A 24,007-nucleotide genomic window follows, 5' to 3' on the forward strand; every position below is an offset into this window, starting at 1 on the left:
TCAAACTAGAGCAAAAAAAAAATCTGAAATTAAAAAAAAAAAGGCAGGAATGAAAAGAGACAAAACCTAACAAAACAGAATTTGACTCCCACCCAAGAGAAAGCAGGGAGAGTCCAAGAGCATAAGCAATAATAATTGGGAAAAAAAGCAAAGTAGAGAAAAAAATGTCCTTTTCCCCTCTATATAAATGCTTATTCTAAAATTGTATTAATGCAATTTTGCCAAAATGTTTTGATCAGATCCTATAAGAGAGAATTTGATTTTTTTTTCCAATTTGAAATAGCATAGAACATCAGTTATCCATTCACTTATAAACGATGGGCTGGGATTCTTCCCTTTAAGCAGGATAAGTCTATGTGCTAATAGTGTGGTATAGGCAATTACAATCACATTGTCCTTCTCGACTTTAATACCATCTAGGAGTACACCAAACACAGCTGTAAATGGGTTACAAGTGATTGTGACACCAAGGCTGTCTGATAGGCATTCAAGGATTTTTGTCCAAAATTATATTAATTTGATGCACTCCCAAAACTTGGCCCAGTGAGGCTGGAGCTAGACTGCAATGCTCACGGGTTAAATCTTGCTTTGGACACATTTTTCACAATTTTAAACAAGATAAATGTGATTAATGAAAGATTTTAAGTTGAATTATTGAATGCTTTGTGCATATAGAGCTAGAGTATATTCTATGCGTGATGCCTTCCACTCCTTTTTTAAGATATTAATTGAAAGATCCTTTTTCGCACTATACCCTAGGATCTTTGAAAGTAAGGTACTTTGAGATGTTTTTATATTGCTGAGATGCTGAGTTTTCAAGACTGATCAGTAGTTCTTTTGGAATAGAGATGGGTGGGGGTGTGTGGAAAATTGGGTAGGCTTCTTTTAGCAAAATTTCTGATTTGAAAGTAGTGGAAAAATTGTGTTGCTGGGAAGTTAAATTTAAAGCATAATTGTCTATAAGATGCAAAAACATTATCTGTTTACAATTCTCTAGGTGTTTTAATCCAGGGTATTTTCCAAAGATTAAATACTGTGTAGGTTCGAGAGGGTTAAAAAAAGATGATTATCATGCAGAGGTGCAAAATATAAAAGATTCTTTGCCTTTAAGTACATCCTGCATTGGTCCAATTTTCTGAGTGATTGATGGATAATTGTATAATTTCTATATTGACAATACTTAGTATCTACTGACGTACAAAGCCATTTAAAGAAGTACTGCAAGATTTTATTTCCACTGCAAACCAGGCTTGTGTAAATTAAGCAATTTGCAACAATTTCTTTGTCTTTATAGTTTGAATATTTGTCACCCAATAATAAAACTGAAAATTAAGTAGCACCATGCCACCTTCTGCTTTAGGTCTAGAGTCGTCTTTTGAATGCATGGATGTGTCAAATTCCAGATGAATTAAGTTATAATTGAGTCTAGTTTCTTAAGAATGATTTGTTAATATATAAAGAGATGCACTGAAATAGAAAAATAAGCTTGAGAAGGATGTTCATCTTGAGAGTATTGATTCCCCCTCCTAATTTCAGTTGGAGGGTTGACCATCTGTTCACATCTGCATCACTTCTTTATATTTACTTGTGATGTTTACCCTTGAAATCCTGTTTCTACAATTGTATGCTTCTCAAGTTATTTCCTGCTAGAATTAATAGTGCTACTGACTTAATTATTCCTAACAATTATATATACAACTTATTTAGACTTACCTGGATAGGAGCTTTACTTAATAAACCACTTAGTTTTTTCTGTGTACAGCTGTGCCTTCTCTCCTTGTGCTATTTAGGGTTGTCAGATGGGGTGAGGGCTGTAAGATAAGTGTCTTATTTTGTATTGACATTTTCATGCTAATGTTTGATTAACTGTGACTTGTATTTTTTGTATATTTAATACATATTCAATAGCAAAAGAGCTGAACCTTTTTAGTTTAAGTAAAAGAAGATTATGAGGTGACATAATTGAAGTGAAAAAAGCAAAACATTTTTGTGAGATTCAGCCATTTTAAAAGGAGACTGCCTGCATGCTTCACCTCACTGCTTGTCTCTTTCCACAACCTTTCAGCCTCAGGGATGTGATTTCCCCAGCACATATTTTTCACACTGAAAAATTGGCTCCAATCACTGTTACTAACATCAATGAATGTTAAGCCCAGATGTAAAATGCTGTCTCTTTTATGTAGACATGTAGATAAAAATCTGCAAAAAATGTCACCTTTAAAGTCATTCACAGTCCTTCACTACATGTCATGAAGAAAATCATGGTGCTCCACTTATTTCAGTGATGACCTTTGGAAAGCATTGGCAGCAGGGGAGCAATTATGTATACATAGATTTTTCAGCAGGATGGGACATAGGACATCACCAGCACCAGTGTGCAGTAATGCTATAATGATCATTAAAAGTAATTCAAATGTTATTTAAATTGCTTTGAGTCACAAATCAGAACTACCTCATCATATTATAGACTTCATTATATGTCTACTGAGAAAAAGAAGTTACTAAATTACTTTTTCTAACTCAAAAACTTCCTTAGTGAAAGATTGTAAAATTTGGTGATTGGTTTGTTGTGCTTCGATCCTTGTAACTGAGGCTTAGTAACTTAGCTCTATTGCATAAAACTGCCAGAGTATTTTTTATTGTGCGCACACCACTTAAAGTGTCTAATGCTGAGTGTTGATTGTCGATGTGAAATAACTATCGACATACAGGTGGCCTTGGCTCTTTCAAAAACCTAAGGCTTGAATAAAAAATGCAATCTTGTGTAATCAGTTCAGATTTATTGTCATGTATACAAAACACAGTGGAACTCTTCTGTGCACGCATGACCAATATGCACCACATTGCCACTGTGAATCTTGTTCTGTTTTTCACATACATGAGGTAATCAGCACATAGCCTGCACCATTAGAGAAGCAAGAAGTAAATGGGGACCCAGAAGACCTGACAATGTATGAAAATGTGACAATAAATATTTGTTATTCTTAACATGATGCTGATACGAGGCTGTAGTCTGATACAACATGGAACTTGACTATATATGAGGTGCTGTTTTAAAAAAATAACAATACAGTACCCCAGCAAAAAAAAGGGTTATGTTCCTAGAGCACCTGTGAATTGTGAAAAACCGCAAATTTTGGATGTGGTTAAAAAAATGCCTATTTTTATAGTTTAAACCCTGAATATGCCTCCAAAACACTTTAATTTAATTTCAAACTCAGCTTAATGCATCACCTAAAAAAAAAAGAATGTAAAGGTAAACCTGTATACTGTACTGCTATGTCTCCCGCAGTGCTAGAATGTAAAATACCGATTTTACCGCTATATGTACTGTAATTCATGCATTGCCAGAAGCCTTAGAAGGTGCAGGGCATTTCGGCGGCATCTTGGGACTTTAACCCTTAAACTTAAAACGTTAATGCATCCCTGGACGCCAAATACTTTTTTGCTGCACTCTAAGTAAACGTCACAATTCACAAAGAAAAACTGAAATTTTAATGGGACACATTTTTTTTTCATGCAAAGAGCCTTACATTTACTGCAATACTGATCATTTTACAAACTGCTATTAAACTGTAAAAACTAAAAAATGACTAGAACAATATGTACAAGGTGCAACTGATGCCATGGATGAAATTCAGTAAATCACTGAGCCAGCTGCGCCTGGACTGGCTGCACTCAAGCACACAGAGGTAAGCGCTGATGCTTGCAGGCTAGTCTAGTGCAGCGGCTCAATCCCAGGGACAGTGAGGCTGCAATGCTGCATGGTGTCACGCTTGGGTCACACAATTGGACAGAAATACAAGAGATTGTAAAGACAGGAACTTTATTCAAACACTTCAAACAAACATGTCTCTTTCATAAGTAAAACAAGCTCAGTGTGCAGTTAGTTCTCGATTAAAGAGCAGACAGACATCATAGGGGAGCACAATGGGAGCAGAGGATGTCTGGGGGAACAAAGAGAAACAAATCAATCAGCCAAAAAGGACAGGTGCTCTTCAGGTTTTTAATTATGCAGAGCATCGCGCGATAAGCACATCACATGATTGAGCAGCCACACGTAAGACCAGCAAGTAAGGGAGCAATGTGAAAGTAGTCTATCAGCGTTTTTTAAGAGGGGTTTTTTGAGGAGCATCTGTGTCTTCTAGGGGTGCGTTCAGCCCCCCCTGCTCACAAGGGGCTGGCAGTGGTCATGAATGTACGGCACTGACTGATCAGCTCCTGCATGCTCGCAAATGGCATTGGGAAATGACTATAGCCGATTGTGGTGGTTTAAGGGTTAAGAAAAACAAAACGAAAAGCACAAGAACACTCAGCAGGAGATGCATCACAGTCAATCAGCAGCAAGGAGAAATGAATAATGCTGTAGCGGTCCGGTGCCGCTAAGATTCACACAATCGAGAAGACAGTAATTTATTTATTTTTATGGTGGAGATTCCAGGGACGCACCCAGGCTTGGCCCAACCCGCATCCACTCACAAACAGAGACAAAAACAAAGCAATCTGGTAATCAAACAGAAAATAAAGAATGTAATAAAAGCAAATGAAATAAATGAAAACAATGATACCACCCCTGTTCCCCTTACGGCGATTGCACATTAAATACAACAAAGCACAAACAAAACACACACAGTAAATCATGAAAAACGTTCATGAAAAATGACAACGGATGAAATGTAATGATGAAAATAGTCCAGAGATCTGCACGTTGAATGGGAATGTAAAGATAGGCCTACTGTTAGTTCCTGAAATGGTGAAGATGGGTGGATAGGTTCAGGAGCGCTCCTTTCTTACAGTCCTAATGTACACAGGCAGACGGCAGACAATCCAGGACAACACGAATTAAGTACAGGTAACCCAACAGAAGGCAGCCAGACAAGAACTTGAAACACAAATTTAAAAAAAAAATTTTTTTTGTTTTTGGTAACCAGCCCCGTTTTTAAAAGCCACGCTGACATCCTTTGACCCCAACAGGCACATCACCCTCAGCAGAATGATGTATCTGAGCCACTGCAGGGACTGCTGGGAGTTGGGAATTCTGCTGGGAGTTTCAAATTCTATTGGCTACTTTCACCTTCTCAAGCCACATTTTCCTCTACAGTTGCTTCCTGTTCTCTCTACAGTACAGTATTGCCACGAAAAAAGCCATAAAAATTGCAGAGGATATTTGCGGTTTCCACTAACAATTATTAGATAGGTTCTAAGGAAAAATCTGCGAATGACTGATGCTGCGAACTCAGAACCGTGACTTTGTGGGGGTCTACTGTAATAAGATTTGAGTGCACTACTGCTGTTAAAGTATGTATGTACAGTATGTGTACCAGCTCTTATATATAATTTTAAAATAAATGTGTATTTTATGTTTCATTATTGTTTTTGTTAGCTTTAAATTATTATTTTTAATATTTTTGTGGGTTTTGATTATTATTGGAAATTGTGTACTGTCCCTTTAAGTTTGCCTGTTCTAGATATTTTTATGAGTGGTTCCCCAAGAGATGTGGCCACTCTAATGTCACTCTAACGTACTACTTCGTTGTAGCTATTAAACGCAGAGAAAAGGGAACTCATGCAGAATTTTCATTGTAGGCTGCTTGGAGTTGTGATGTACATATTATTTTTGGATATTTCTGTTTTTTCAGACTATGTTTGCTCTGTCTTTGAAGGCAGTTTTTCTGGTTAGTATCTTGGGATGTGTTTGCATTAAGGAAGCCTTTTAGACAACACCTGTCTGGTCTTTTGAGCACCTTTTGTTATTCTCTTTTTATTTGAATAAGTACTTTTTAATTTATAAACATTTTGGTTGCCAAATCTAATAGGTTTAAACTGCTGGTGCACATTTTGAATCCCACAGTCTTAATGGTTTGCAAACTCAAATCAAATTTCACAGGATACTGACAATTTTCTGCAGAGTATCATTTGTTACAAAACATGCCAAAATATAACAGTTGATGATTAGGGGAGACAAAAGGAAGAAAACATGCAACATGAAGCTATGATGAGCTATTGCTGATGCACATGTGGAAAATATGTAATTTCAATTACCACAGCCAGTTTGAACGTATAAAAAACAGGAAATGTATGCCTGCCTTATGGAAATAGTACCATGAATCAATGATAAAATATATCACTTCCAGTTTCCTTTTGTTGTTATAAGCATACCTCAGAAATGCAAAAGGCATGTCTTCTTAAATCAAACTTCTCATCTTGGCTATTAAAAAATCAAATCAAAAATTTTATTTGTCACATAGTTATGAACACATCACAATATGTTATGAAATACTGAGTTGCTAAACTCGAGCACTGAGCATAAGAAGAATTTAAAAGAATAAGTAAATATCAATAAAAAATAAGTATTTACATTGTAGCAGTAGCGTACATTATGTCAACATTATACAAATCTACTCTATATATAAAATCCTAAGCCTGAAAGTGCCACGATTTTATGTGACTTTTTTGTCATGCTTTAATTTGGGCTTATTTTAAAACTTAAATATATATGTTTGGTAGCATTCTTTTCAGAATTTATCGAACTTAAATGTGATGTTGTTAGATTTTCAGATTTCTATTCCATTTTTAAATGATGAACTAAAAAATATCAAGAACTCACATCCCGCAAGATGAGACTTAACCAAGAGTGGCAAGAGATTTAACCAAGCCCAGGGCCAGAAATAAAAGACAAAAAGTAGGGCAGCTGCTGTATAGGCTTTTAAATGTTCGAAGCGCTTTGTGAGATGCACATCATGTGGCATGGCAGCAGCAGCAGCAAGCCAGCAGCTGATGAAGCAAAGAGGAGGTAAAAAAACAAAAAACTATATTTGTTTCCCATTGTATCAGCATTTAATGGGAGGTTTCGGAGGAGCGACCGCATCTCCTTGGGGTGCGTTCAGCCCCCCTATTCACAGTGGCTGGCGCATAGCGCAGGCCAGGGGAGTTGCCGAGCAAGGCGAGCAGGGGGTAAACTGTAAATTGTTCTGACATCACCAATTATGTTCTAACTGTTTGGCGATTTCTTGTAATTATAACATAAAAATCTTAATGCTACAGCCGATGCTGCTATAGGAATCAGGAAGTCAGTTGTGTCAGGAAGTGGGTAGTAGTTAACTCTTGTGAAGGCATTCCCTGTAAATTATCTCCTTTTTATAGTTATGTGCCTTTTATTTAAGTAACTTTGGTACAGGGTTAAAGTTAATGTTATATTTGTAAAGTACATTTACTGATCTCTTCATCATTAAGCTCATAGTTATAAAATGCTGCTGTACTTACCTTATAGTTGTACATGATGCTTATACAAATAGTTATTCGTGCTTTATTAGTATTTATTTTTATGGTTTCACACCATTTACGCAATTAAACATTCTAAACATCACTCAGTGGTTCTTAGAGTTATTGCATGAAGGTGTTTATCTTGCTGGATAATTGAACAGATTCAGTGAGGCCAGTACATAAATACTAAATAAATAACTTAAGCTTAAATAACTCAATATAACAGAATTAACTTCATGTAGCTCTTGACCCTCTCCTCATTTAGGATGCGAATGGATTTCGGATAGAAGCTCCTCCTCAGTCTCTCTAAACTGGTATTCAAATAGTGTTTCCCTGATCACAGCACAAAGAAGAGGCTGTTATTGGAATGGCCGGTATCATTGATACATTTTTTTACCCTGGTTCGACATTGCTTGGTATGCAGTAGAAGCCTTGGAAGTTGGGGAGTGCGCATCCAGTGATATGTTCAGCTGACTGCACTACTCTCTGTAGATCCCTGTGGTCCTGCAGTGTGCTGTTTTCCAAAACAGGAGATAATATATCCTGTCAAGATACTTTCAATGGTGGATATGTAATTGCTCCTTAGTAACTGGGAGGGCATACTAAATGCCTAAGGTGTCTCGGGTGTAAAATGTCATACCTTCTTTGCCAAAGTGTCAGTATGTTTAGGCCAGGTTAAGGCCTCTGTGATGTGGACACCAAGGTAGATAAAACCGTTCACTCTCTCCACCTTAATGCTGTTAATTCTGAGGAGTTGAAAGTTCCTCTGTTGTTTTATGTTAAAATCTACAATCAACAGCTTGGCTGACATTCAGGAGAAGACTGTTGTCCTGACACCACTATGACAGGCTCTCCATTTCATGCAGGTAGGCCTTCTCATTGTTGCTATATCAGGCATACACAAGCGGTTTCATCAGCAAACATGACAATGAAGTTAGAGGCATACTCCGCCATTCAGTCATATATGTAGAGGGATTAGGACTCCGAGCACAACCTTGTGGAGGTTCTGTGCTGAGAGTGAAGGTTGATGAAGTGGTACCCCACTCAAACCACCTAAAATCTGCCAGTCAAGAAGTTAAAAACCTAGATACACAGTGAAGTGTTCAGATGCAGGCCCTTGAGTTTAGTAATGATCTTAGAGGGGTTTTGGTTTTAAAGGCTGAACTAAAGTCTATAAACAGCATTCACACTTAATTCTCACTCCTATTGTCCAGTAGGGCTATTACTGTATGTAGAATCAAGGTGGCATCATCCATGGATCTACTGGGGCAATATGCAGCTGTAATAGATCAGTTCTTTTGGCAATGATGTACATATGAAATTCTTGATTAACATCTTGTAACACTCCCATGCTAGGGGGGGACCCAAAACAAATGAGACTGGCCTCCGTGTGGCTGGACAGCGAGTGGAGGGGGCTGTATCAAGTCAGCGCTTGATCTCTCATCTCTTACCAGTCAGTAGCCAGATGGACCCCTCTGTGAAACAATCTCATCTGTCATGCAGTTATTGTTTTTAGAAGTTGTTCTCGTGACCCTGTCGAAATTGTGATGTTGAATTTCACGGAACAAAGAACTTGTTTGAAATTTAGTTTTCTACTTGGCAAAACAACAATGGAATCGTTCCAAATGCTTCAGAAGGCTTTCAAGGAAGAAGCTCTGAGTTGTGTGAGAGTTTTCGAATGGTTTTCGTGTTTCAAAAATGGAAATGTAAGCATCGAGGATCAACCCCTTTCTGGACACCCTTCAAGCAGCCGGAACGATGAAATATTGCAAAAAATCCGCAAAAGAATCAATGAAGACCGTCATTACACAATTGATGAGTTGTCAGAAGCTACAGGAGTAACATGGAGCTCAGTTTAGCACATGTTGACTAAAGACCTGAGCATGAGGCATTTGTCTCCCGTCTGATAACACTCAACTCAATGTGTGCAAAGACTTGGAGCTTGAAAGTGACCTAGACTTCTTGTCCAGGGTCATAACAGGTGGTGACAGTTGGTGTTAGAGGTATGACCCTGAAACAAAACAAACATTGAGGAAGTGGAAGAATCCTGATTCACCAAGTCCTAAAAAAGCCAGACAGGTGAGAGTGAATGTGAAAATGATGCTGATTTTTTTCTTTGACATTAGAGGTATTGTGCACAAGGAATTTGTTCCAAGGGGTCAGACAGTCAACCAAGTGTACTATCTGGGGGTCTTAAGACGGTTGAGAGAGAGAGTGCAGAGGACAAGGCCAGCTTTGTGGCAGTCGTTCGAATGGCTCCTTCACCATGACAATGCCCTGGCACAAAAAGCATTCCAAATTCACCAGTTTTTGACCAGTCAGGGCATGACACTAGTCAACAGACTTGGCCCCCTGTGACTTTTTCTTGTTCCCCAGAATGAAAAGGGACTTGAAAGGGTGCTGATTTAACAGTGTGGAGGACGTGGTCGCCACTAAATAGCATCCTGGTTGAGGACTTCCAAAAATGTTTTGATCAGTGGAAAAGGAGATTGGACAAGTGTGTGTCTTCCAATAGGGAGTACTTTGAATATGCCTCATTTTTTTTGAGTCCCCCCTCATATGTGTTGGTACCAAGGAACAATAATCCTTCAGACAGGTTGGATTTGGTTTCTTAGGTACAGGGATAATGGTAGATCTTTTATAGCTTGTTGGTATGAGAAACTTTGAATACCGATAGAAACCCTTAAGCCTATGAAAAAACTCATAATGCCGGACCACCTTAAGTTTCCTCACACGTCCTCATAAGCATCTTGTTTTGCAAATGTGTCAATCAGAACCAGCAGCAGGCAGCCTGTTATCCCACTACCTACCGACGCAGTTCAGTCATACACAAAGTTCACCCAGCTCAAGTCTGTTTATCTGGATGTGAGGTTCCTTGAATTGTATAGGGTCAATAATTTATCATTATTTGGAACACATACATTTGGTGTATGTTCTGTGTCTGCAATGAGCTGTGTAAATGTAGGATGACAGGAAATATAAGGCAAGAAATGTTGAACACATAACTAGAACAGAAACATTCTTCTTGTTCTAGTAATAATTGGCAAAATGCTGACATGAAGTGTATAATGTGTGAAGATTTAAGTCCAAATATTAAATAAACACTTTCACAAAAGACACATATATAACAAAACAAGTGGGCCTTTTTCTAGAATTTAACCAAAGTAAAAGAAATTAGGATAGGGTATGACACACACATGCACACATATGTATATGTCTGCTTGGCTTGTGCAGAGGTTACTGTTTTTAAGTTGAGAGGTTGCAGGATTGATCCAGGGTCCTTCACGCATTAATTGTTTTGAGTAGTGAGTGGCTATTATAATTATTATTATAGAATAAAAACATACATATGATTTATTTGAGTCTGTAACAGCCAGAGTAAATATATGGTACAGTACAATCCCTTTTAACCGGCCACCTCAGGACTGGACCCATGGCCAGTTGCTGTTTTGGCCAGTTAATCCGACACATACCTATTTTCATGTATAAAAATATTTCTAAGGTATGTACTGTACCTCTTTGACGTTCCTGAAGAAACCATATCCACAAGGCTTCATTCACGATTTCGCACACAGTTTTTTTTCTCCTACAATGGCTAGACAGTGTGGTGTAATAGGTCCACAGCTCAAGTCAAAAAGGCCACATTTTAAATAAATAATCGCCGCACTCAAGGCTTAGCAAGTATGTGTGGCCAATCGTAGCTTAAGTGCCCAGGTGAGGAGTCGTCTGCATCCGTAATTGTTCCCGGGAACTGCTAATTGCCACATCTGATCCACATCCCTGTGATAAATAAAAGCGCGAGGCGGCTAGGGGGAGAACAGGAAAGAACGAGAGGTTAATGGAGAACAAAACAGATGGAGGAAAGCCGGTGCAGGACAGCGAGCGAGAGCAGATTCGATGGAGCAAAGGCAGGCAGCTGGGAGGTGAACCCCTGCAGATGAGTGTTTGGCCGACACTCGGTGGAGCTAAAGAAAGCGGTCGCTCCAGCTGATCGATCACAGAGCTGGAGTGACTGGTATTGAAGACAACTGGCCATTGAAAGGCAGCGGCAATCGTGGAGGCTTTGGGCTGGTTTAGCCCCAGCGTGAGCACCCTGGCCGCTGGGGAAACAACCTAAGTCTCGGTCCAGATGGAGGAAGCCCGACGTAGCCAGGGTTTGGAGGGCTACCAGACCCGGGTGGAATGTAGCTGCAGCTGCAGGTAGGATGATTCCCCTGTTGCGAAGCCCGATGGGAGAAGCAGGGGAGCCATCAGGTAGAAAGAAGAAGGCACCGTGGAAAATCATAAAGGAATATGTAAACGGAAATCTCTCTGAGTGTAGAAGCCCTCTCACCTTTCAGGAAAGAAGGAATACATATACTGCATACAAATACAGTAATATAAAGAAGAATTCAGAATTTTAAAAAAAAAATTTCATTTTATTTTATTTTAACGGGCCGGTTAACCCATTGGCCAGTTAATGCGAGGCCAGTTAAGAGGGATTGTACTGTACTTGTAAAAGTTAGTGTTTTGTTGTTTTTATTATTCACTTTTATTTTCTCAGTCATGTTCACGCTTCCCCTGATCTGACACTATTAGTTTTCAAATAATGACATGCTATAACAGAGGTAAACTCAGTTGAGGTTAAGGGTTCTACATCTGAAAAAGAGAACAGAAGCCTTCCCTGCAAGAAACGTCCACTCACACATAAGGACAACTCAGCTGCACCAGGCATAAAAATGAAAGATGACACCAATTGTATGCAGCAAGAGGTTGGGTGTCATCCTGCTAGTGAATCTGCAATTCACACAAAAAAAGAAGGCTGTCTGCATTCCCAGTATCAGTGTGTGTTCAGATGTGTTGCATTCACATTTAAGCAGGTACAGAAGTTATTATGCTCATCTACCAGAGAGATGTCAGCACTCACTGTGTTGAGGCAAGTTGATTTATAGTCTGTTATTGTCCATATTACTTACCACATGACAGTCGAAACTGCATAAACAGAGAGACATTCAGCAGACTCGTTTACATGATCCAGTGTTGCAATGCGGAATGTCTTGGTAATACCTTATTTTTCCTCTTATATCATCCATTGTGGTTCTGTGCTCTGAGGTGGTGTGATATGGAACTTTACCATTATATGCAACATTATGTAAACTTCTTGCTGCTGGTGCTCTCCCTGAAACCATACATTTCTAGATGGTATACAATATGATTACACCCTGAAAAATATTGAGTGTTTTATTGCCAAATGTTATTGGCAAATTATGCTTTATTAATAGGATTGGACATTTCTTTATATTAAATAATCAATCAAATGCCTCTTGGACCCAGCTACAGGTAAATTTATTGCACCACCAAATTACTATATATGAAATTCTAACATTTTAAACAATTATTATATATTTGCTGACATACAGTCCTTCATTGATGAAACCAAATTTAAACTAAAAATACTATACACTAATACTTACTGACCAACTTAAACAAAATAAAGTGTCATGGAAGTTTTACCCTTATGTTAAAATGGGCAAGCTTTGTGCATTCAAGCACGGTTTTAGATATTACCTGACCAAAGCACTCATTTGCTTAAACTTGAGAACTGTTTTGGACTTTCAGACTGCAGACGTTATGCAAAACTAAACATGTGAACACATCACATGTGAATAGGTCGGATAACAAAATTCCGTCATGCCTGTCTTTCATAAGTTGTAATTTTCCTCAAGACTCACTCCTATAAGACTAATATTGTTTTCATGTGCAAGTGACCATTTAGAAATGTTGTTTAAAAATGTAATATTTGCTTTCGTGGATATGAACTAACATTCAGTGTTTCTTGTCAATCAAGCCTAATTGTAATGATTCTTTGCCTTTTTGTAAATTTTTTTAACTTACATTTTTGTTGAGAACTTGGTTTTTAGTACCATGAATCATGCGGTTTTCAGCTTTTTTTTTTAGTACCATGAATCATGCGGTTTTCAGCTTTTTCTTTGTATTGTATTTTTTACATTGGCACTTTTAATTTAAGATTATGCTTTTGTATGTCATTCCCTCTGTTACGAAAGTGGTCATCACCATTTTTAAGTAGTGGTTGTCAAGATATGCTTTCTTTTGCTACCACATTTTCTTTTCTGTATAAAACAGTGACTTCTGATTCTTATAACCCCCCAGCTGGATCAAAGACATTGAAGTAAACTTCTTAATATTAGTTGATTTGTCAGACTTTTCAGTCAGTATTAGTTTCACCTTGGTTTTAAACAATGCCTAATGTGGATATAAATAAGCACTGGTCTTCTGTGTTTTTACGACCGAAGTGGGACGTGGGAGCTTTGAAGGCTACAATCCACCATTATTTTTTAAAGAGATTATGCTTTTGGTGTTAGGTTCCCCTTGAAGTATAGAGTGTCTTGATACACTGGCAATCAATCTGTTCTGATGTATATCACCCCACCCAAAAGCCCTGGTTTTAATCTTCTGCTGTCATAGGATCGATTCTACTTTTGTCCCTTGACCTAAGATGTTTTGTGATTCTGCCTTCTGGGTTTTGACCTAATCACATTTCTAGCTATTCTCTTAATTTGTGCACAGTTCTTTGTTTCCTTGCCTTCTTTGTACCCACAAAAATTATTCAGACTTTTAATTACGCGGCCTTTTACACTAATAAAGTTATTCCTATTGTGCCATCAATTGTTTTAATATATTTTAACAGTGCTGTTAAACTCCGAATGAAAAAGTTCATGTTTGCATCCAATGTTTGAGCAAGATGCAGAGGACAGGAAGACAAGGAAAAAGATGCTCCACTGTGGCAGCCCATAATGGAAGCAGCCAAAAGAAGAAGAAGAAGACTGTCAATTAAAATCGTGACTGCCTGTGTAGTATTTTTTAGGAATTAGCTCATAAGTTAGGTGTTGTTTTTGATAATGGGCTAACCTTTTGCACAGAGATTACTGTAGTGTCAAGGACCAGGTAGCATACACAAATTAACATGGATTCTAAGAATACAAGACACAGAAAAACTACTTCATCTGTTTGTTTTAGGAAGAATTGATAATTAATACTCTGTTCATAGATTTTTCAAAACAATTCAATTCCCATCTGGAAGTCCGTTTAAAAAATATGCTTCATGAAGTGTTAAAGGTCAGATTGTACTCTTTTTTTAAAATTATGTATATTAGCTCCAAGTAAACTTTTGGGTCAGTTATAGCCCTCATTCTAACTTAAGACATTTTATAAAGTAGAGGAAACTGATTCCCATGATGCTCTGTGTGAAACAATACCTGCATTTGTCGCTTTAATGCATTTCTACCTAATGTCAACAGACATAAAAATGCAATATTTGATTTACCTAAAATAATTCTGGTTGGTTATTGATGTTTTAACATGGCATGGATAGGATTCTTCTTATAGCTCAGCATTAACAAATCGGATGAGGTTTAATATCCTTAGCCTGTCAGTTTAAGACATTCCCTTTACTCAAGACATGCAAATTTAAAACAGTAATATGAAGTCATCAGTGACCGTAATTCCATTTATTTATGTAACAGAATGTTATTAACGTGTTTACTCCGGTTTGATCATTATATTAAAAAATATGCAGGCCAGTTTGTCATTAATTTCATGTAGAAAAATGATTAATGATCATTTAAATATTTTTAAATGTATTATTATTTATATTTAAACATTTTTAGTAGTGAAGCCATTTTTATTCTGATATAGACACCACCATTTTGTTCTCTCTACTGCAGCGTTGACATGTACTTCCTGGTCATGCAAGATTTCAGAATAAATGGTTGCTCTATGCATTGCTTCGTTTCCAACTACAATTTAAACATATTTTTGATTTATTTTCAATGTTACTATTTTGGTTAACATTTTAGGTTTTGGTGAAAAATAGGTTTAAAAAATATTGTCTGGTCTCCTGGCTCCCTTCATAAAAAAATCTGTCTGCATCCTTCTACAAGGCATAATAAAATTAAGAAGCAGGTTGAAAAAATATGAAATCCAAAAGGCAAAGTATTCAATCAGAAGGTCAATCAAAGAACAAAAAAAAAACACAGGAACTTTAGGGCAAATCTTAAGTTGACATGAATATACATGAAAGGTTCAAACTGCAAGAGAAAGGTTGACTCCACAACTGACTATACTATCTGTGCATAAGCAGACACTTAACAATATTAGATGATGAATAAACCTTTAGTAATGGTCACATAGGTGCTTGAGAGGTTTAACATTAGGTATCGTTTAGGACAAAATATGACATATAGACCCGGAAGTGGAAATATTATTTCCTTAGTATGAGATAAAGAGCACAACTGAGAATTTCCTTACTACATTGTAATTTGTCTTGGGGAAATGAAAGGATGGTCCTGAGTTTTAATCACAAGTGAGTAGTAACAGGTAGTAATAGCACAAATATTTATATAGAAAGAAAGGGTATTGTTCGTGTGGCTGGAATGATTTTGAGAAATGAAGAACAAAAAACAGCTTATCACTTAGACAATGACACACATGGATATGATTTTGGTGTTTGTTCCATTGCATAGGTCTGATCCTGGTTGGAGATTTGATGTAAAGAACACAATTGTGCAGGACTTCCCTGATTGTGGATATATGTGATGCAGTCAGACACTACTAGTGGGCTTCATAGACAACTGAAGTAATATTTAACCCATAGGAAAAGGTTAAAAAAATGCATCCCCATTGCCAGTGGAAAATAAGCTTTGAATGAGCTTAAGAAACAACATTTGCCAGTTGAGAGGAAAGCTAGCCAAGGTAAGATAGCCGAGGTAAGATAATGAAAAGCTGTGGGCATAAGAAAAGGCAAGATGCTTCATTTTTAATTAGGGTCATTCATCTTGTATATACAGAAGCCTAAAGAAGGTATGTATAGTAAGTATGTGTTATTTTAAGTTGTGTCTCCTTATTCCTGTGAAATAAAACATATATAAAATATCAGAAAGCACCATTAATAACTAAAACATGTTATAGCTTTAATTCTCCTACATCCAGGTATTATTATTAACTTGTTTTTGTGTTTGAGTATTTTTCTTATAAATTATAGTTACACATGTTTTTATTATAACTCACGTCAGAATACATTCCTCTAGATTAATAATATAGAAAAAGTAAAATTCCTAAAGTCTTATTTTTATTTCTCAACTGAAGCTTTCATTTTCTATAAAATACCAGAGATAAACTGCCAAATAACAGCATCTAATGCTTAAGAGTTTGTTTGTACCATTAAAAAGGTTCCATTTTGATGAGTGTCAAAATTCATTTTATTCTACTTGTGGTTTTAAATCCCATCCAAATGTTTTTATTTCTTACATTTTTTGCTGGTTCTAGGTTATTGTTTGATTATTTTGCTGGCTGAGAGATATATTGCCGACTCAGCATATTTGGCTTCTTTTATAAATCTCTCTAGTAAATGCTGGGTTATCTTTTAATAATGTCTTTAATACCTGAAAAGGCACTGCTTTAATGGTCATGCTGGTTCAATTGATTAGTCATCCAAGTGTATTCCCCTCCAATTATATGGCAAATGAATAAGCTAGTGGTTCTACAGCAGGGGAAAAAGAATGAAAGAAAAATAAGCATAACTCTGAATTAATGTGTTGCGATATAAAAAGGGCTGGTAATGTCCTGTGCCATACCTCTTTTTAACAGCCAATTTAAGCCAAGATGGTATTTCTTTATTCCAGGCTCTCATTCTAAATGTTAATTTTACTGTTCATATTTACCAACCCCATATTTTTGTTACCTGTAGTAGAACAATCTGGACTATTTAAGTATTCTTGCTTCATTTCAACAAAACATTATAGCACAAAGTTGTATCTTACAAGTTTCATCCATCTTTTTGCAAGATGAAACTAAAACAATCAGATTAAAATAAGACTTTAGAAAAATAAATACACTCCAGTCTTTCATATCTATACTGTCCAGCCATTCAACTCAGTGATTGACATTTTGATTCACTTCATTGATTAAATTCATGCAAACTACCTGCTTTATTGAATAAATTATTTTGATTCATTTCATTCATTTAGAGTCTGACGTATATATAATTAATTGTATTTTTACACAGATAATTAGTTATAAACTGCTCAAAGTCCTGCTGATGGGTTGACCTTCTAAGGCAGAGTCCAGTTCTCCTATAGTGACTTGACTTGCCCTTGAGACTGTGCTGGAAGACACAGCAAACCTTCTGGCAATGGCACGTATTAATGTGCCATCCTAGAGAAACTGGACTACCTGTGCAATTCTGTAGGGTCCAGGTATCACCTCATGTTACCAGTAGTGACACTGACCATAACCAAATGCAAAACTAGTGAAAAAACAGTCAGAAAAGATGAGGAGGGAATAATGTCAGCGGCCTCCACCTGTTAAACCATTCCTGTTTTGGGGTCGTCTCATTGTTGCCCCTCTAGTGCACCTGTTGTTAATTTCATTAACACCAAAGCAGCTGAAACTGATTAACAACCCCCTCTGCTACTTAAATGACCAGATTAATATCCCATAAGTTTCATTGACTTTATGCTATACTCTGATTAAAAAGTGTTCCTTTAATTTTTGAGCAGTATATATTTAACATATAAGCTTGTAAGCCATTGTCCTTTTTCTGTACACACAGCATTATAACACATTTAAGGTGCATAAATAAAAAAAGATGTATCTTCACAGAATCAAGTGAATGAGCGTTGTGCAACACATAATGGTTTGTTTGCAGATCAAATGAAGATCATTAGATTTGTTCTCAAATAATGACTTGTTCGTGATTCAAATGAATGAGAATCACACTGGTTCTAGAGTAATATCTTATTCGTGAATCCATTGAACGGTAACCATTAGACTGATTCTCAGGTAGTTAGTCATGCTCAAATGAAATGAGACCAGACTTATGATTCAGATTGTTCTTGCACATGCGCTTTAAACATCTACATCATGAGCATATCATATAAAAAATCGAACGTTTGGGTGGAACTTGTACAGCTTTGCCTATATTCTAGAGCCAGCTCTGAGTGAGACAGTGCTCTTTATTACTTTAATGGCATAGGTGAAGGCCCTAGTCTGAGTGAAATGTTAACGCACTGCTAATTTTATACACTGTGATAAAGGTGCTATATAGCGCCCGACCTGGCACAGACTATGCAGAGGCACGTGTTCACACTCAAAGGGCTTTTTATTTTTTTCTTCAGCTGTGTGACACGCCTTCCCCGTGCCACACAACCCAAACACAGTCCAAAGCACCAAATACATAAAAACCAAACACTTTCCTGCTCCACCACTCCTCTCATGAATGAATTACTGGTCTTCTCTGTTGCTTTCAAGTTGCAAATGTTACAGAAGATCTTCTAGAGAGTCTTTCACGTGAAGATCTAAACATTTACTTCAAAGAAAAACCTCATGGCCAGCAGTACATCAAGAGGCCAACATTATTCTTTTTTTTTTAAGAAATTTTGTTGAGCAAACAATGGAGTTATTATCACTTTTTCTTTGTTCATTTTGTTGAGATTAAAGACTCCTGAAGCAACTTTTATGTCAGAAGTGTCCATGCCCAGATGATATTTGAGATCAAGCAGGGGAGAAATATAAATGATAATAGGGAAAAGGAGGACGTTTATGATATGAAAGTGATGACAACATAAATATATATTTATAGATGTGGAAATTTGAAGAGTAGAAACTTGGGCTTGGTCCTTCTCAATTAAAATTTTCCATAATTCAATAAAAGCAGTTTGAAATGTCACACCTCAGCACAGGACAGCTCATGCATCCATCAAGGCTGTTGCCTCAACATGTTCCCCTCACCATATGAATCTTTGTGTAAACACATATTTATGTATGTTTGTAATTTATACGAAGTCTATATTAATTTACAAATGTTTTGATAAACCTTTCAGAGAATGATAGTGTGTTACATGTTAATTAGCACACACAAGTAAAAATTTCACAGTACTCATGTAGCACTTACTTAATTCAATACAACACAGTGTGAAAATACTCCATATCAATAGATATCTGAGCAGATATTGTTTCTGTGTTTTATCAGGAAGTAAAGAAGTTACCTAAAAGTTTAACAATGAAAATATAAGCGGTCAGATATTTGAGCAATGCTGTCTTTGATTACTAATTTCATTTATGTTAAATAAAAGTAAATATTTCCATTTATGTCAGGCTTCATCAAAATTCATAATTCATAAACAGTTTATTGATAACTAATGAATATTTTCAATGTCCTTTTCTTGTATTTTTTTGAACAGGAGCTGCAGTTTTCTGCGCAGCAAGATAACTTACAAGACAGCTGCACATCTCCCTCCTCTTCTGAATGCAATACTCTAAAAAATGCCAGTCTTTCACCTACCCCTCAATCCAGTGAGCAAGGATGTTCCAGAAAACTTTTAAGAGAAGCCAGCCCCTCTAAAATCATTCAACTACCAAGCCCCGAATACATATTTCATAGTGACAGTGAGTTGGAGCAGGTCAGAAAACACTGCAGCGCATAGGGAAAGAGGAGCATTGTATTCTTTCAAAGGATCTTCTGTGTAGATTAATTAGAAATAAAGTAACCAACTGAGGACAACAAGGGAAGACAAATATACCTTCAAACATGAGGTTTCTTCAATGGCAAAACGTATAGTCAAGTATTATCCAATGCTACGTGTAGCTGAAGATCAAAATTCATGGTTGAGTGTAAACAACTAGTTTTTATTGGGGTTTTAGACTGAGCAGTCACACCTTGTATTCACTTGCACACTTTTTAAAAGAGTATAATCTCATAACAGGAACCTGTGTTTAAACAATTCCTGAAAAGGCTACAGAATATCCACACCTCAGAAGCAACAGGGCTGTATGCCTCAAATAAATAAAGAGATGTCTCGGCATCACCACTGACAAGCCTGATGCTGCTGAAGTTGAGAATTCAGGCGAGGTCGATTCCACTGCATCATCTGGGAATTCTATTGCTTCAGCGACGCTTGTTAACGTGTCACCTTCTAGTCGTACCCAAGAAGTTACAGCAGAGAGAATGTGAACCATCTGGTAAGTGCACAATAGAGATGGTCATATCCCATCTTAGTTCAGACTGTTTAGAAAACACAACTGATTTGATTATTCATTTATATGTTTTTGCAGCTGTAAACACAATAGTTGACAGCCACTAAATACAGGCCAGGCACTACAAAACACTACAGGACCTTTACAAGAAGCCAAAGCCAAATACATTTGCAGTTACCCAGCTCCTTGATCATGAATTTAATGCACAGATGTCATTAATAGATTCTATGGGAGGCTTACCCATGCTTTAAAGAACTGGATCAGGTAAGTACATAAAACACAGACATTTGACTGAATTATTTTTGAAAATGGTTCCTTAAAACAAAATATGTGCTTGTTTTATAGGTAATAAATGAAATAATTCTTAGTTGGAATAATCTTAACTACATGACAGAAGTTAAGGGCAGATGAACCAGTTTTTATGGAAAAGCACAGCTTTATGGTGTAATTAAGAAGATCCTGAAGCCTCCACATACAATATGCATGATGAGGATAAAATTTGTCATGCATATTTTATTCAAACTCATTTTATAGTTAGTTATGCACCTTACTCAGTATTGCAGAATCCATTCATCCATTTTCCAACCCGCTGAATCCGAATACAGGGTCACGGGGGTCTGCTGGAGCCAATCCCAGCCAACACAGGGCACAAGGCAGGAACCAATCCTGGGCAGGATGCCAACCCACCGCAGGACACACACAAACACACCCACACACCAAGCACACACTAGGGCCAATTTAGAATCACCAATCCACCTAACCTGCATGTCTTTGGATTGTGGGAGGAAACCCACACAGACACTGGGAGAACATGCAAACTCCACGCAGGGAGGACCCGGGAAGCGAACCCGGGTCTCCTAACTGCGAGGCAGCAGCGCTACCACTGCGCCACCGTGCCGCCCTTGTATTGCAGAATGATAGGCCTAAATCAAAGTCAAATTGAAGTTGTTTAAAGGTATACTATTTTGCAGTTGATGCTCAAAGGGTTGCACTTTTTATGCCATTTTTTCCATAAAGACATAGTCTATATTATAGTAAGCCAAACTTTGAGAAATTGTTATGCAAAATATTATTGCTGCTCTCTTTGCCAGTAACTTGATTTGTGAATTCCAGGTTCCCTTTTCTTCATTGTATTAGAAAGTTGTATTGTGTTATTCTGAAATAATGTTTTGCCTTTTCAAAAAGCCATTTATTAGCATTGTAAATAGTTTTGTCTAGCATCTTCTTAAGACACAATAGAATAATAAACTGACTGTCACTATCCTTTATTAGGTATAAATAATGAAGGAATATTTTAAAGAATACTTAAAACTTTAAATATGATCTATGTAAGGTTCATTTCAATTGTTCATTCATGTTTTAGCATATCAGTAGGTAAAAAATAATGCATCATACAAAGTATAATTTTTGTTATAAATCATTCTTAATTTAAAGCTTGCTGTATGTTGTTGTTTTCAGGAGAAGGAGAATGTTTGAGTTATATTAGAACATAATACGAAAGATATTTAATAGATAATATTTAATTTAATAATTAAATTTTTTCTTTTTTTTTCATTAGTGAAAAATGCCATCTCCATGTTTAGAGCTCTGCCATCCATGTTTACTTCACTTTCTCTACACCCAAAAAATTTGGGAAACAAAACATGACGCATTAGTTCATGTCCTTAAGGTAAATCTTTGCAGTTTTACATTGTTTAAAGGAAAAATAAAGACAGTTACTGCAATTCTATCCATCTGTGACTGGCAGCAATTTTCAGGGTTGTTTTAAATGTTAGCTACAGGAATGACATTATACATTAAACAGCTTGAATAAAAGGGCTCAACAGAATATAACAATCTCCAATTTTTAGTGATTTCTTTGCTATTTCAATTATAAGCTGCTTCTGTTAAAATTAGCACATTAATTCAGTGTTATAAATAGGTAAATGTACAAAGTATAATAAATGTGTATAGGACTACAGAGGATAAAATAAATTCAGCCTGTTTTCTTTGTTGGTTTTTGTTTGTCTTGAAGACCTCCGAGAATCCTGATGCCTTTCTACAGCAAGGACCACTGTCTAGCCTTGTCCTTATTGTCGACCAAGATAACTGTATGCTGGCTATTGGAAGTGAGCCTGTGACAACTTTCCCTCAAGAAATGTTGCATGAAGGTATCACGTACCTTATGGCATACCATTATGCACTACATCTAACATATCTTAAGTGCATTGCCGTTGTTCTCTCTGTAATTTAAACTGAAATATTACTGGACACAATTCATGAGAAGGATGTAACTGTGTCATACAGGAAAGCCTTAGCTGAATGGAAACAGCTTATTGGTCAGTAATCACTGTGGCACTACTTAAGCCTGGCCAACATAATTAACTTGATACATTTTGAAGCTAAATGATTGGTTAAGTGTAACTGTAAATTAGGTAAAGTGTGATTTAGAAACCATTAATAGAAAGTGTACATACATTCCAAATAATTTGAAGGGAAAATACAAAAATGCTAGAAGAAAAATCGTGTGAGCCAAATGTAGAACAGGAAATGCATGTCTGTGATGTACTATATATAATTACTATAATATTTGAAAATCAATTAGATAAATTAATTATAAATAATTAGATTTTTTGAAAGACCACTGGTTGCTGAGGTTAGTGTCCACTGTCTCATGGCACCAGAATCCTGGCTTTGAATCGCAGTTGAGGTACACAGCTGGAAGTTTCTCCCCATGTCTGGGTGAGTTTTCCTTCCACTTTCCAAAGAATTGTATTTTAAGTGGATTGGCAACCAAGCATTGGGCTTCTGTGAGTGAGTGTGACTCCATTACATTAAGTATGACCTGAGATTTACCAGGGTTGGTTTCTACCTTGTGCCTGATGCAACTGAATTTGATAACAGACAGGCAGATTGTTGCAACACATGTACAGATGATTTTTAACATTCAAAAAAATATATACTTTTATACTAAAATTAAAAAATAAAAATCACATTTAGCTATTTATTTCTCTATAACATTCTTCAAGTTTTATGTATTCATTTAATCTCCTTTCTACCATCAAACAACTCCATATATAACATGCTGTGGTTCTGAAACAAAGGTGAACAGCAATAGGTATATATTTTTTCTCATTCTCCCTGTTGTTTCTTTCTAAAGGACTGTAATGTTTTATAATCCTTTGAAAAAAGCAGAACTGTGGCAGTCTGACGTCTGTCATCCTGAGCTTAAAGAGTGATTAGAAAATGTGTTGATGACAGTTTTTCTAGATTCATGCTGTCAAGATGAGTGGCCGTGTAAAAATAAAATTACGTGTAAAACATTCTGCTGCAGAAAGTTAAGTAGTGACAGGGATTCAAACAAAGAAACAGCATGTGTTGTCAAACAACAGTGACAGGCCCTATTGCTAACCTTAAAAGGAATATAAACAGCTGTCCTGCTGTATGTGGAGCTTGTCACAAGGCAAGTTCTTGAGCTTAGTTACAGCTACCAGAACAATGCTAATAGAGCTCTATCTCTGACCAAGCCTCACTTAAAATTCAAGACAGTAGTGGTCACCAGTGGAAGCAGTACAGATAAAGATGCATGCATCTCAAAAATGATACTCTTGCTACACAATGATAAAAAAATAAAAATTTAACAAAGGTATAGAATGCAGGAAAATGGTAATCAATATCCCAAAAAAAATTGAAAGACTCAAAGTGGAAAATACAGGACAAATATCCAAACCCA

At 36.7% G+C, this 24,007-nt stretch overlaps 2 long non-coding RNA genes across 2 annotated transcripts in view; both read left to right on the forward strand.

The window, feature by feature from the left end:
* LOC120523504 overlaps nt 1-20,062 on the forward strand; it is a 43,134-nt gene extending 23,072 nt beyond the window's left edge. The window contains exon 3 of the long non-coding RNA XR_005632640.1: nt 19,503-20,062. This is a non-coding gene — a long non-coding RNA (uncharacterized LOC120523504). The remainder of the gene's footprint in view (nt 1-19,502) is intronic.
* An 8-nt stretch (nt 20,063-20,070) lies between these two features.
* On the forward strand, nt 20,071-22,818 carry LOC120523503. The gene is made up of 4 exons (XR_005632639.1): nt 20,071-20,280; nt 20,374-20,559; nt 21,854-21,964; nt 22,310-22,818. It is a non-coding gene; the product is annotated as an uncharacterized LOC120523503 (long non-coding RNA).
* Nucleotides 22,819-24,007: the final 1,189 nt, after the last annotated feature.

This window comes from Polypterus senegalus, chromosome 2 (genome assembly GCF_016835505.1).
Source record: "Polypterus senegalus isolate Bchr_013 chromosome 2, ASM1683550v1, whole genome shotgun sequence".
NCBI classification, from domain to species: Eukaryota; Metazoa; Chordata; class Cladistia; order Polypteriformes; family Polypteridae; genus Polypterus; species Polypterus senegalus.